Source organism: Oncorhynchus clarkii, unplaced genomic scaffold (genome assembly GCF_045791955.1).
Source record: "Oncorhynchus clarkii lewisi isolate Uvic-CL-2024 unplaced genomic scaffold, UVic_Ocla_1.0 unplaced_contig_10760_pilon_pilon, whole genome shotgun sequence".
Classification (NCBI taxonomy): Eukaryota; Metazoa; Chordata; class Actinopteri; order Salmoniformes; family Salmonidae; genus Oncorhynchus; species Oncorhynchus clarkii.
Window position 1 is genome coordinate 45,001 of NW_027258483.1, and position 7,500 is coordinate 52,500.

At 49.5% G+C, this 7,500-nt stretch overlaps 1 protein-coding gene across 1 annotated transcript in view; it reads left to right on the forward strand.

The window, feature by feature from the left end:
• Nucleotides 1-7,500, forward strand: part of LOC139397101 (intermembrane lipid transfer protein VPS13B-like) — a gene marked incomplete at its 5' end in the record, with an annotated part of 60,012 nt that overhangs the window by 44,603 nt on the left and 7,909 nt on the right. The window lies entirely within an intron of this gene.

A 7,500-nucleotide genomic window follows, 5' to 3' on the forward strand; every position in this document is an offset into this window, starting at 1 on the left:
GCTATGCTAAAAACTCTGGCATTAGGTTAATACCCATTATAATAATATTTAGTCTGTTTTGGATCCAGATGTAGAAACGCGATCTGTTTCGATCCAGATGTAGAAACGTGATCTGTTTTGGATCCAGATGTAGAAACGCGATCTGTTTCGATTCAGATGTAGAAACGCGATCTGTTTTGGATCCAGATGTAGAAACGCAATCTGTTTTGGATCCAGATGTAGAAACGCGATCTGTTTTGATTGAGATGTAGAAACGTGATCTGTTTCGATTCAGATGTAGAAACGCGATCTGTTTTGGATCCAGATGTAGAAACGCGATCTGTTTTGGATCCAGATGTAGAAACGCGATCTGTTTTGGATCCAGATGTAGAAACGCGATCTGTTTTGGATCCAGATGTAGAAACGCGATCTGTTTTGGATCCAGATGTAGAAACGCGATCTGTGTTGGATCCAGATTTAGAAACGCGATCTGTTTTGGATTCAGATGTAGAAACGCGATCTGTTTTGGATCCAGATGTAGAAACGCGATCTGTTTTGGATCCAGATGTAGAAACGCGATCTGTTTTGGATTCAGATGTAGAAACGTGATCTGTTTTGGATTCAGATGTAGAAACGCGATCTGTTTTGGATCCAGATGTAGAAACGCGATCTGTTTTGGATCAGATGTAGAAACGCGATCTGTTTTGGATCAGATGTAGAAACGCGATCTGTTTTGGATCAGATTTAGAAACGCGATCTGTTTTGGATCCAGATTTAGAAACGCGATCTGTTTTGGATTCAGATGTAGAAACGCGATCTGTTTTGGATCCAGATGTAGAAACGTGATCTGTTTTGGATCCAGATGTAGAAACGCGATCTGTTTTGGATCCAGATGTAGAAACGCGATCTGTTTTGGATCCAGATGTAGAAACGCGATCTGTTTTGGATCCAGATGTAGAAACGCGATCTGTTTTGGATTCAGACGTAGAAACGCGATCTGTTTTGGATTCAGACGTAGAAACGCGATCTGTTTTGGATCCAGATGTAGAAACGCGATCTGTTTTGGATCCAGATGTAGAAACGCGATCTGTTTTGGATCCAGATTTAGAAACGCGATCTGTTTTGGATTCAGATGTAGAAACGCGATCTGTTTTGGATCCAGATGTAGAAATGCGATCTGTTTTGGATCCAGATGTAGAAACGCGATCTGTTTTGGATCCAGATGTAGAAACGCAATCTGTTTTGGCAACGTGGAGGAATATAATATCACGTATCAGTGCTTTTTGAAAGAAGTGATTTCTGGGTAATTATCAGACACTGGATCTGATTTACACATCTGACACACAGGCCTCCTTCCACAGCCCTCTTCAGTCTCATGATATGATCTTATTCTCCAAATACTCACGCTCTGCTAAGCCAGGGGGGTTGGAGGGAGATGGGGGGAGATCGGGGGAGAGGGGGTTGGGGGAGATGGGGAGAGGGGGGAGATGGGGGGAGATGGGCGGAGAGGGGGAGATGGGGGAGATGAGGAGGGGAGATGGGTGGGGGAGAGGGGAGATGGGGGAGAGGGGGAGACGAGGGGTTACTCACGCTCTGCTAAGCCAGGGGTGTTGGAGGGAGATGGGGGAGAGGGGGAGATGGGGGGAGAGGGGAGATGGGGGAGAGGGGGAGATGAGAGGAGAGGGGGAGATGAGGGGGGGGGGGTGCACGTGGGGACTGTTAGAACAAAGATCTTTGTCATTAGCCAGATCCTCAACTCTCTCTCATTCTGATCCCATATTTCATTGATTTCAGCCCTGTGTTCCTCTGTTAACTCAGCCCCCCTGTGTTCCTCTGTTAACTCAGCCCCCCTGTGTTCCTCTGTTAACTCAGCCCCCCTGTGTTCCTCTGTTAACTCAGCCCCCCTGTGTTCCTCTGTTAACTCAGCCCCCCTGTGTTCCTCTGTTAACTCAGCCCCCCTGTGTTCCTCTGTTAACTCAGCCCCCCTGTGTTCCTCTGTTAACTCAGCCCCCCTGTGTTCCTCTGTTAACTCAGCCCCCCTGTGTTCCTCTGTTAACTCAGCCCCCCTGTGTTCCTCTGTTAACTCAGCCCCCCTGTGTTCCTCTGTTAACTCAGCCCCCCGGTGCTCTCGGATTTTGATTTGCTTCTCTTTATATGAAAACTTCAGAAGGGCTCGATGAATTAATGAGTTGTTTTATTATATTTCTCAGAAGGCAGAGAAAGTACAGTTACAGGGAACGGAAATGCAGCCATAAAAAACGTTCCCAAAACAGGAACGACTCCGTTCGCTTCCAAAGAATTTAATTTACTTCTCATGAAGAGCTGGGTTGAACAGGGGAGTAAAGGGGGGGGGGGGGGGGGAGGTGGTGTCATTTCTCAGGGCTCTAAAATTACCATGTGGCCACATGGAGAGAGGGGGGTGGGGGGCATGGAGCTGGTCTGAACTCACTGTTTCACTCTGGGCAGGACCCCTTTTATACCTAGAGGGAGATGAGGGTGGGACAGGTGAACGGGACACAGCTGGGATCCCTTTCTATTGGCCAGAATCGATGGATAAAGAGAGAGAGAGAGAGGGGGGGGGGGGGCGAGAGAGGGAGAGAGAATGGTAGAAACAGAGAGAGAGAGAGAGAACGGTAGAAACAGAGAGAGAGAGAGAGAGAGAGAGGGAGGGAGGGAGAGAACGGTAGAAACAGAGAGAGAGAGAGAGAGAGAACGGTAGAAACAGAGGGAGAGAGAGAACGTTAGAAACAGAGAGAGAGAGAGAGAGGGAGAGAGAGAGAGAGAGAGAGAGAGAGAGAGGGAGGGAGGGAGAGAACGGTAGAAACAGAGAGAGAGAGAGAGAACGGTAGAAACAGAGGGAGAGAGAGAACGGTAGAAACAGAGAGAGAGGGAGAGAGGGAGAGGTAGAGAGAGAGAGAGAGAGAGAGAGAGAGAGAACGGTAGAAACAGAGAGAGAGGGGGGAGGATATTTCCTGCGTTGAACCAGGCCGCTGCGCTCAGCCCCACTGTCCTCAGAGCAGATCACATGAACATTTGATCAAATCCAGATTTCCTGCATTTAAATAGTTGTGGTTTCACGACTGGTTCCAGGACCTCAGAGGGGAATTCAAACCCACTTCCATTAGTCAAAGACCAATTGTTGCCGTGCTGTTTTTACAGTAGGAGGGTTGGGTGGTGAGGGCGGGGGGGGGGGGGGGGGAGAGCACCTTGGGTATCCATCCAGTGGTTCCCACCTGCAGGGGGAGAGAGAAGAGGGGGAGGAGGGTGACTCCTTCTCACCTCCTCACCACTGTGTGGTCCTGTCCTGAATCAGAAGCAGGTGTCCTGTCATCTGCTTTCTGTCTATCTTTCTCTCCCCCCTCTCTCTTTCTCCCTCCCTCTCTCACCTCCCCCTTTCTTTCTTTCTCTCTCTCTCTCTCTCTCTCTCTCTCTCTCCCCCTCTCTCTTTCTCTCTCTCTCTCTCCCCCTCTCTCTCTCTCTCTCCCCCTCTCTCTTTTCCCTCTCTCCCTCTCTCTCCCCCCTCTCCATCTCTCCCTCTCTCTCCCTCCCTTCTCTCTCTCCCTCCCTCCCTCTCCCCCCTCTCTCTATTTATCCTTCCATCCCTCTCTCCCTGTCTGTCTCTCTCCCTCCCCTCTCTCTCCCCCCTCTCTCTCTTTCCCCTTCCATCCCTCTCTCCCTGTCTGTCTGTCTCTCTCCCTCCCCTCTCTCTCCCTCCCCCCTCTCTCTCCCTCCCTCTCCCCCCTCTCTCTCTTTCTCCTTCCATCCCTCTCTCCCTGTCTGTCTCTCTCCCTCCCTACTCTCTCTCTCTGGGGTAGTCAGAGACTGAAAACATGTAGTAAACATGGGTGCTGATTCCCAGAGATCTCAGGAGGTGAAGGAGAACAGAGTGATGATTCCCAGAGATCTCAGGAGGTGAAGGAGAACAGAGTGATGATTCCCAGAGATCTCGGGAGGTGAAGGAGAACAGAGTGATGATTCCCAGAGATCTCAGGAGGTGAAGGAGAACAGAGTGATGATTCCCAGAGATCTCAAATCAAATCAAACTTTATTTGTCACATGCGCCGAATACAACAAGTGTGGACTTTACCGTGAAATGCTTTACTGACAAACCCTTAAACCAACAGTGCAGTTCAAGGGGGCACCGGTACCGAGTACGTGGGGGTACAGGTTAGTTGAGGTCATTAGTCCATGTAGGTGGGGGTACAGGTACCGAGTCAGTACGTGGGGGTACAGGTTAATTGAGGTCATCTGTCCATGTAGGTGGGGGTACAGGTACCGAGTCAGTACGTGGGGGTACAGGTTAGTTGAGGTCATCTGTCCATGTAGGTGGGGGTACAGGTACCGAGTCAGTACGTGGGGGTACAGGTTAGTTGAGGTCATCTGTCCATGTAGGTGGGGGTACAGGTACCGAGTCAATGCGTGGGGGTACAGGTTAGTTGAGGTCATTTGTCCATGTAGGTGGAGGTGAAGTGACTCAGCATAGATAATAAACAGTGAGTAGCAGCAGTTTACAAAAGGGAGGGGGGGGGGGGGGGGGGCAATATAAATTGTTCGGTGATGATTTCATTTATTGTTCAGGAGTCTTATGTCTTTGGGGGTAGAAGCTGTTAAGGAGCCTTTTGGTCCTAGACTTGGTGCTCCGGTAGCAGAGAGAACAGTCTATGACTGGGGTGACTGGAGTTTCTGACAATTTTATGGGCCTTCCTCTTGCACCGCCTAGTATATAAGTCCTGGATGTCAGGAAGCTTGACCCCAGAGATGTACTGGGCCGTTCGCACTACCCTCTGTCGTGCCTTGCGGTAGGAGGCCGAGAAGTTGCCGTACCAGGCAGTGATGCAACCGGTCAGGACGCTCTCGATGGTGCAGCTGTAGAACCTTTCGAGGATCTGAGGACCCATGCCAAATCTTTTCAGTCTTGGTGTCTTTGGACCATGATCATTTGTTGGTGATGTCGACACCAAGGAACTTGAAACTCTCGACCCCCTCCACTACAGCCCCGTTGTGTAAATGGGGGCCTGTTCGGCCTGCCTTTTCCTGTAGTCCACGATCATCTCCTTTGTCTTGATCATGTTGAGGGAGAGGTTGTTGTCCTGGCACCACACGGCCAGGTCTCTGACCTCCTTCCTATAGGCTGTCTCGTCGTTGTTGGTGATCAGGCCTTACCACTGTTGTGTCATCGGCAATCTTAATGATGGTGTTGGTGGTATGTAAATTGGAGTGGGTCTATGGTTTCTGGGATAATGGTGTTGATGTGAGCCATGACCAGCCTTTCAAATCACTTCATGGCTACAGACGTGAGTGCTACGGGTCGGTAGTCATTTAGGCAGGTTACCTTAGTGTTCTTGGGCATAGGGACTATGGTGGTCTGCTTGAAGCATGTTGGTATTACAGACTCAGTCAGGGAGAGGTTGAACATGTAAAGGTTTTGTTGACATCGGCTACCGAGAGCGTTATCACACAGTCAACCAGAACAGCTGGTGCTCTCTTGCATGCTTCAGTATTGCTTGCCTCGAAGCGAGCATAAAAGGCATTTAGCTCGTCGGGTAGGCTCGCGTCACTGGGCAGCTCGCGGCTGTGTGTCCAGGAGGTAAAGGAGATATTAGAACAGACTGTTGGGGTTTGGTCTCATGATACACTTCAAAACACTTCTTCAATCCCCTTTCCTGGTGTCCTGACCCCCCCCCCCCCCGGGGTCTGGGTGGGTGGGTGTGTGGGTGTGTTCCCTGCCCTCATCTCAGTGTGGTAGCACCAGGGCCTTAAGTCACCAGCAGAACAGTGTTAGTGGCAGTCCTACAGTCGTTACCCTGGTTACAACACACGTCCCCGACATTACCCTGGTTACAACAAACATACCCTGTATTACCCCTAAATTACCTCTGTATTACCTCTATATTACCCCTGTATTACCACTGTATTACCCCTACATTACCCTTGTATTACCACTATATTACCCCTGTATTACCCCTACATTACCCTTGTATTACCACTATATTACCCCTGTATTACCCCTACATTACCCTTGTATTACCCCTATATTACCCCTCCCTATATTACCCCTGTATTACCCCTGTATTACCCCTATATTACCCCTGTTCCTCTGTTAACTCGGCCCTCTGTTCCTCTGTTAACTCAGCCCTGTGTTCCTCTGTTAACTAAGCCCTGTGTTCCTCTGTTAACTCAGCCCTGTGTTCCTCTGTTAATTCAGCCCTGTGTTCCTCTGTTAACTAAGCCCTGTGTTCCTCTGTTAACTCAGCCCTGTGTTCCTCTGTTAACTCAGCCCTGTGTTCCTCTGTTAACTCAGCCCTGTGTTCCTCTGTTCCTCTGTTAACTCAGCCCTGTGTTCCTCTGTTAACTCAGCCCTGTGTTCCTCTGTTAACTCAGCCCTGTGTTCCTCTGTTCCTCTGTCAACTCAGCCCTGTGTTCCTCTGTTCCTCTGTTAACTCAGCCCTGTGTTCCTCTGTTAACTCAGCCCTGTGTTCCTCTGTTCCTCTGTTAACTCAGCCCTGTGTTCCTCTGTTCCTCTGTTAACTCAGCCCTGTGTTCCTCTGTTAACTCAGCCCTGTGTTCCTCTGTTCCTCTGTTAACTCAGCCCTGTGTTCCTCTGTTGAACCCTCCTAATTCACCTTGTCATTAGCAGAACGATGGACCTTTCAGGGTCGTAACTGGACTCGGTGCCGTGTGGTGACTCGTGTGGTGACTTCAGAGAGAGAAGTGGTCCGGACGGCCTACCTAACTATTATCGTAGCGTGAGACGGGTCAGCACTAACCCAGCTGGGCGTTGGCCCCACCTAATGCAGTGAAACAACACGGGCCTGCCCATGTGGCGAATCAGACCACACACCTGACCTCACTCAGCAAGACTTCAGTCCCTCTGAGCAGTTTAACGTTACACACATCACTAATACGATCTCTGAATCCTCCTTTTTCCACACACATAGACCTCGTCACCTAGCGGCAACCTGTCTCCTATGTCGTGCTGTCACGTTGGTCGTACGGAGGAGACCAAGGCGTGATGTGAATACGTACGTTTTAATGAAGACGAAGAACAACAAACCCGAACGTGAAGCTATATAATACTAGTGCAGACACAGGCAACTAGACATAGACAATAACCCACGAAATACCCAAAGAAGATGGCTGCCTAAATATGGTTCCCGATCAGAGACAACGATAAACACCTGCCTCTGATTGAGAACCAATCTAGGCAACCAGAGACATACATAAACACCTAGATAGTAAACGAACCCATAAACCTCCAAAACCCCTAGACAGTACAAAAACACATACATCACCCATGTCACACCCTGACCTAACCAAAACAATAAATAAAACCAAGAATACTAAGGTCAGGGCGTGATAAGTGCACTACTTTGGCTTCTGGTAGCTCTGTGCAGTGTACTACGTAGGGAATAGGGTGTCGTTTGGGACAAAGGCGTAGTATTTCTAGAACGGTTAGGGCGGTGTTGTCGGAGAACGTCGTTCTAGAACGGTTAGGGCGGTGTTGTCGGAGAACGTCGTTCT